Source organism: Bison bison, unplaced genomic scaffold (assembly GCF_000754665.1).
Source record: "Bison bison bison isolate TAMUID 2011002044 unplaced genomic scaffold, Bison_UMD1.0 scf7180017864456, whole genome shotgun sequence".
NCBI classification, from domain to species: Eukaryota; Metazoa; Chordata; class Mammalia; order Artiodactyla; family Bovidae; genus Bison; species Bison bison.
In genome coordinates this window covers 5,418,621-5,425,738 of record NW_011495018.1, presented here as the reverse complement: position 1 = coordinate 5,425,738, position 7,118 = coordinate 5,418,621, and the positions used below count along the sequence as shown (strand labels likewise).

Sequence of the window (7,118 nt, the reverse complement as noted above, 5' to 3'; positions counted from 1 at the left end):
CAAGAGTCTTCTCCAACACCACAGTTCAAAAGCATCAATTCTTCGGCACTCAGCTTTCTTCACAGTCCAACTCTCACATCCATACGTGACCACAGGAAAAACCATAGCCTTGACTAGATGGACCTTTGTTGGCAAAGTAATGTCTCTGCTTTTGAATATGCTGTCTAGGTTGGTCATAACTTTGTGGTTAATGCTCGGTAAATAACCCTGGTTACGATCATTAATGAATGGGTCCAAAGCAGTTGCTCCTCTCCCACCCAGACCCAGATGGTCTCTAACACCAAGACATCAGTGATCACTGGAATCGGACCACAAAGTCCCAGGCTTTCTAACTATGTGTGTGACTTTGGGCAAGTGATTCTGCATCCCTTATCTCCTTGCTATGAAGTAGACATAGTGGGGCTTACTTCACAGAGTTCCTGAAAAAAGGTGCTGCTGATCTAAATAGCACAATGCTCAAAATATAACATGCAATGAACATCACTTCATGGCAAAGAGATGGGGAACCAATGGAAACAGTGACAGACTTTATTTTCTTGGGCTCCAAAAACACTGCAGATGGTGACTGCAGCCATGAAATTAAAAGACACTTGCTCCTTGGAATAAAGCTATGACAAATCTAGATGGCATATTAAAAAGCAGAGCTATTACTTTGCCAACAAAGATCTGTCTGCTCAAAGCTATGGTTTTTCCAGGAGTCGTGTATGGATGTGAGAGTTTGCCCATAAATAAGACTAGGGGCCAAAGAATTGCTGCTTTTGAACTGTGGTGTGGAGAAGACTCTTGAGAGTCCCTTGGACTGCAAGGAGATCAAACCAGTCCATCCTAAAGGAAATCAACCCTGAATGTTCATTGGAAGGACTGGTGCTGAAGCTGAAGCTCCAATTCTTTGGCCACCAGATGCAAAGAGCTGACTCATTTGAAAAGACCCTGATCCTGGGAAAGATTGTAGGCAGGAGGTTAAGGAGACAACAGAGGATGAGATGGTTGGATGGCATCACCGACTCAATGGACATGAGTTTGAGCGAGCTCCAGGATATGGTGAAGGACAGGGAAACCTGGCGTGCTGCAGTCCATGGGATTGCAAAGGGTTGGACATGACTGAGTGACTGAACAACAACGACAAACAAACACTAGCTATGGAGAAGTGGCATCTTTAGCAGGGAGGAGGGAGGCTGCCAAGACCAGACAAGCAGGGTCTGTGTATGAGTATCTTCTTGCTGCTGTAACAAATGCCATAAACTTAGTGGGTTAAGCAACACGAATTTATTGTCTTACAGTTGGTTGTCTGAGTCCAATACGAGTCTCCCTGGGCTAAAATCAAGGTGTTGCCAAGGCTGCACTTACGTGGGAGGGTCTAGGGGAGACCCTGTTTTCCCTTGCCTTCCAGCCAGCTTCTAGAGACTGCCACATTCCTTGGCTCATGATCCCTCATCATTCCAAACTTTTTTACATTATCACATCTCTGTGATCCTCCTATTCCTTCTTATAAGGATCCTTCTGATTAGACTGGGCTACCCGGATAATACAGGACACCCGTTAAGGTGGGTTCTTAATCCTACCTGCAGAGTACCTTTTGCCATTTTTTTCTTTTTTTTTTTTTTTAGTTGCTAAGTCATGTCCAACTCCTTTGTGATCACATGGGCTGAAGCCCACCAGGCTTCTCCATCCTTGGGATTTCCCAGGTAAGAATACTAGAGTGGGTTGCCATTTCCTTCTCCAAGGGGTTTTCCCAACCCAGGGACTGAACCCGCATCTCCTGCTTGGCCGGTGGATTCTTTCCCACTGAGCCACTTAAAAGGTAATATATTCACAGGTTCTAGGCAAGAAGATGTGGACATAGCTTGTGAGACCATTATACTACCCATCACAGCCTAGTTGAGGAGACTGAGGTAGATGTATTGGCTGGAATGTAGGGTCTTTAAAATGATGACTCTATAGGAAAGTTCTTAAAATGTAACTTTAACTGAAAGGAAGGAATCGAAGTCTTATGAACCCCATGATTACAACATTAAAATTTTTTTTAATGTTTGTGGGAATCTGCACAAATGGCAAAGCTGTAACTTAGAGTTATGAGCCTGTTTTTGAGTAAAATTGAGGTGTGATTACAGCCATGCATGCATTAATTGAGCCTGATCAATTAATGACCCAAAAGCCGTAAGAGCTTACTAGGCTGGGCTTCCCTCATAGCTCAGTCGATAAAGAATCTGCCTGCAATGCAGGAAACCTGGGTTCGATTCCTGGGTCTGGAAGATCCCCTCCACTGGAGAAGGGAATGGCAACCCCCTCCAGTATTCTTGCCTGGAGAATCCCAGGCACAGACAAGCTGAGTGGGCCACAGTCTATGGGGTCCCAAGAGTCGGACACCACTGAGTGACTAAACCACCAGATTGGTTAAAAGTAGAGACTTTACCTAAAGAAGGACCTTGATCCAACTCTGTCTCTGACACTAACCATTTGGGCAATTGAGGTCATTTGGGGCAACTTTCTTAAATTGTCAATCTTACTTCCCCATGTGTCAGAGGAAACACAAGACTTGTCTCCTAGGGTGTTACAAGGAATAAGTGATGACAAATACCAAGAACCAAGCAGAGTTTCTGGCACATGGTGACACGTCCCCTGTCCCTTCCACCTGACCACATCACTATCATTACTGAGGAAGTGCCCCCTGCAGTGGGGCCCCATCCTGCCATCTCTAAGGCAAAGCCGGTGGACATTTGAGGCAGGCTACCAAGAACAAGGCCAACAGGAGCCTGGGCATCTTCCAGCAGCTGGGATCCGGGTCTCCAAAACAGATATCTGCAGAACCCAGGACCCACGGCACCCGGCCTAAGTCTCTGGAGGAGGTACTGCTGCCTGGGCAGGAGGGGCCAGCCTGTCTGCTTCTTCCCCTGCAGCTGGCCTGTCCCAGAGCTTTCATGGGGCAGCTGCCTGTCTGCGGGTCAGCAGGTCAGTCTCACTCTGCAGCCGGAGACCATCCTGGTGAAAGGGACGCTGGCAGAGGGCGGACCCTGTGCACCTGGACTCAGGCAGCCTGGGTGGTGCTAGTAACTAGAGCGCTGTGTAACTAGAACGCGGAGCTGACCCTGTTCCCTTTCCCGCCCCAGGCTGCCCCTGGCTGCAGGGAGGCGGCTGTCGGAGGCTCACAGCTTTGCTCTTCTCTGAGAACCATCCTTGACAGAAGGCTTCCTGCACCTTGGCCCACAGCTGGTGGGGACTCAGAGGGGTACAACAGCCAGGGCAATGCTGCGGTTTGCTCCAGAGCATAACCCGAGGGCCAGCCTGCCCCCGGAGCCCATCCGTCACCCCCTGCAGCTTCCCCATCAGGCCTCTCTCACTCTCTCTGGGTTCTGTCCTCAAGGACACCCTCCCCCTCGTGCCCCTCAATTCCCACGCCAGGCTCTGCTTCTTGGAAACTCGACATGCTGGCATCTCACTGTGCTGACCAAGCATGGGGGCTCTCAGTGTGGGTCCCCAGACCTGCAGCCCCAGTATCATGGGGTGACGTCAGAAATCCACAGTGTCAGGCCCCGCCTCCTGACCTGCAGACCCACTGATCCAGAAACTCCGGGGGAGAGGGGCAGAGTGCACCTCCTGGGCCCGATGGAGCCTTCTGGTTCACTTCACGCCGCTTCACCCCAAGGGCACTGTGGGTCCTAGACGATCAAGCGCCTGCACAGATGGTGACTTGAGGCCCTAGAATGAAGCCAGAGCTCTTCTGACTCACAGTCATCCCACGGCTTTTGGAGAACACACCGAGGGGATGGCAATGGGACTTTTCCTCAATGTCTTTAATGAGAATGAAGCCATCAATGATGGCAGCATGCGGTTACTTTGAAACAAACTAAAACTCATTCCCCAGGGGGAAGTCATATTGCCAATGTAAGGAAGTTACCCAAAATGACCTCAATTGCCCAGGTGGTTAGTGTCAGAGACAGATTTGGATCAGGGTCTTTCTTTACCTAAAGTCTCTACTTTTAACCAGTTTAGTCACTCAGTCCTGTCGACTCCTACAACCCCATAGACTGTGGCCCGCCAGGTTCCTCTGTGCCTGGTATTCTCCAGGCAAGCATACTGGAGTGGGTTACCATTCCCTTCTCCGGGGGATCTTCCCAACCCAGGAACTGTTCCCAGGTCTCCTGCACCGCAGGCAGTTTCTTTACTGACTGAGCTATGAAGGATGCCCTTAACCCAGGCATTGCTGGTTAAGGAATGGGTTGAGTCTGGTGCCCAGTGTCCTCTGCCCAGGGAGGGGTCATGGCACAGGCAAGTCAGATGAGGGCTTCTCTTCCATGATCGTTGGAAAGATGAAACAGGATTCCAACTCCAGCAGCCTGAGTCCTTCCTCCAAAGCCACAGAGGCCTCCCTGGAGGCTAAGAGAGTCAGAGCAACATGAAACTGAACACACCATGAGGCCTTGAACCAGACTCTCCTGGAATCTAACTTCCTCCCTGGAGGAAAGCATGCTTCAGGGATAGGTTCCACCTGCCTGTGAGTTTAAGCCTTCCTCCGGGTGATGGGGGCCCCAGGGTGGGGCGGAAAAGGTGGTGAGATGCTGTCCCTTCCCACGACTCTAAGAGGAACTCAGCTGGCATCCCAGGAAGCCACCAGGAGAGCCCCACCAGCCAGGGACCTGGGAAAGGTGTGGGATGGGGTGAACTTAGGCAAAAGGGGACACTGGGTTGGGAGAAGGTGGTGCAGCCCACGCAGAGGTAAAAGAGGAAGGTGGAAGTGTCTACAGGGACTGTGTGAGAGGGAATCCTGCAAATCAGGAGACCGCAAGCAGCATGCTGGGCAAAGCCTAGGATACGGGTAAGGAGCTGCATACAATTCCCACGGGGCACCCAGCCCGCTTGAGCTGTCTGTGCAGAAATAGCCGACAAGCTACATCATGCACTGCCTAATGAATCCATCCATCAACGTCGTGTGTAAATGATGAACCCCAGGCTTCCGTTGGTTCAGAGAGCTCCCTTGTTTTCATGTCTCTATCGTGTGTATCAGGGACCCAGACAGGACGTCCGCATCCCCACCTGGTAGACTGTAAATGCTTTCCCTCATTTCCAGTCTGATAGGAGGTGAGGAATTTTCACTTGACTTCAACATGACTGCGTCTGAATCTTTTCAGTCAGACAGAATTAAAGACCTGAATAAAGACTTCTCAGCCCTGAATTAAAGCCGTCACCTCTGTGAGGTTTGACCCTGTTAACTACCCACTGCCTCTGGACCACCTTCCCATGGTTGACTTCTGGGGTCTTCTCACCATCTTCCTCCCTCTTGGCTACCGTGTCTTCCTTTCTTTTGCATTCTCTCCTTGACACCCTCCCTTCTGGGTCCTCCTGCCGAGTCTTAGACCACTGCCGAGGCAGGACCCAGAGCCCAGCCATGGCCACTAGCCCTTAGAAGCAGCGACCTCCAAGTCTCTGCAAGCTTCGTTTGGGGGGACTTTCCTGGTGGGCCGGGGGTTAAGAATCCGCCTTCCAGTGCAGGGGGTGCAGGGAACTAGGATACTACATGCTGCAAAGAAACAGCTCGCGCACTTCAATTACTGAGCCCTTGTGCGCTGGAGTCCAGATGCCACAGGGAAATATCTCACATTTTGTAGTGAAGACCCCAAATGCCACAACTGAGACCAGACTCTGCCAAATAAATAAATATTTTTTTAATAAAGATAATTGTCAGTAGATTAAACACACGCACACAGCTTTTCCAAAAGGAGATCAACCAGCTTCTCTTGAGCTGCCGCCACTGACATCTCCTCCCCCGCTGACCCTCCGTCTCCTTCCCTCCCCCTTTCCTTTCCTCCTCCTCACCCCCCAGGTCCATTTTCTCAGCACGTGGCCACCATCCTCCCATCACCCACAGTGGAAACCAGGGTTCTACCTCCACACCCACCTCCAACATCCAGTTACAAGTCTTGATTTATCATGAAAGACGCTCTGCCTCATCCCATCAGCTTAATCCTGCCTGAGCTGCCTGGTCTCAGCAAGGTCACAATCAAGGGGTGACCCTTCCAGCCTCGTCTGCATCAGGTCTCCCAAATCCCCTTGATGTCATCAGTTTGTGACCTTGTGAAGGTCACACACTCCTTTGAGAACTCTAATAAAAAGGATACATTTCCCCCCAGAACAGATCCTGGGAAACATACACAGAACAAACTGAGCCCATGTGCACACAGTGCTCGGGGCTCAAGGAGACCAGGATACGGCCATACATCCAGACCGAACTATAATCCAAGCAGATGCACACACCCCTGTGTTCATAGCAGCACGAGTCACAACAGCCAAGACATGGAGACAACCTAGATGTCCACTGACAGATGAATGATCAAGACGTGGTGCATATGTACAGGGGACTATTACCCGGCCGTAAAAAAGAGAGAAAGAACGCCACTTGCAGCAGCATGGACGGACGTAGAGATCGTCATATGAAAAGAGGTCAGGCAGAGGAAGACAAACATCATAAGGTATCCCTTAATTTAAAATATGATGCAAATGAATTTACCTTCCAAACAGAAACAGACTCACAGACATAAAGAACACACTTGTGGTTGCCAGTGGGGAGGGTGCGAAAGCAATGGATCAGGAGTTTGGGATGAGCAGATACAAGCTAGTATATAGAGAATGGTTAGAAAACAACAAGCTCCCACTGTATAGCACACAGAACTATATTCAATATCCAGTGATCAATCATAAAGGGAAAGAATGCATGTAGTAAAACCGAATCATTTTGGTGTGCAGCAGAAGTTAGCACAACATTGTAAGTCAACTATACTTCTATAAAATAAATTCAAAAAAATAAATAATCCAAAGACTTTGAAGTTAAAAACAATTGTATTATTTCCATGAATGTAGCTAATAAAATCTCTCCAAGTTTCAAAACAAAAATTTTTAATTAAAAAACAGAGTCCAAGATAGAAATCCTTAAAATGAGCCCCTTCTCCTTCCTGGATGTGACTGCTTCGACGTCTCTGTGACCATGGCCTTGGCTGCCTCCTGCCCAGCTCTCCCAGGGGGCTAACCCCTCGCCCTCTGCACAGCTCAGGGTCACCGCTGCTCAGCAGGGTTCCTAGGTCTGCCCGCACCACACATGCCTTCCCATCCGTGCAGCCGCCTGTGTT

General features: G+C 49.6%; 1 protein-coding gene across 1 annotated transcript in view; it reads right to left on the bottom strand.

Moving 5' to 3' along the window:
* The window catches only part of LOC105002517 (chromosome unknown open reading frame, human C10orf90), a 95,910-nt gene that overhangs the window by 87,866 nt on the left and 926 nt on the right, over positions 1 to 7,118 (bottom strand). The window lies entirely within an intron of this gene.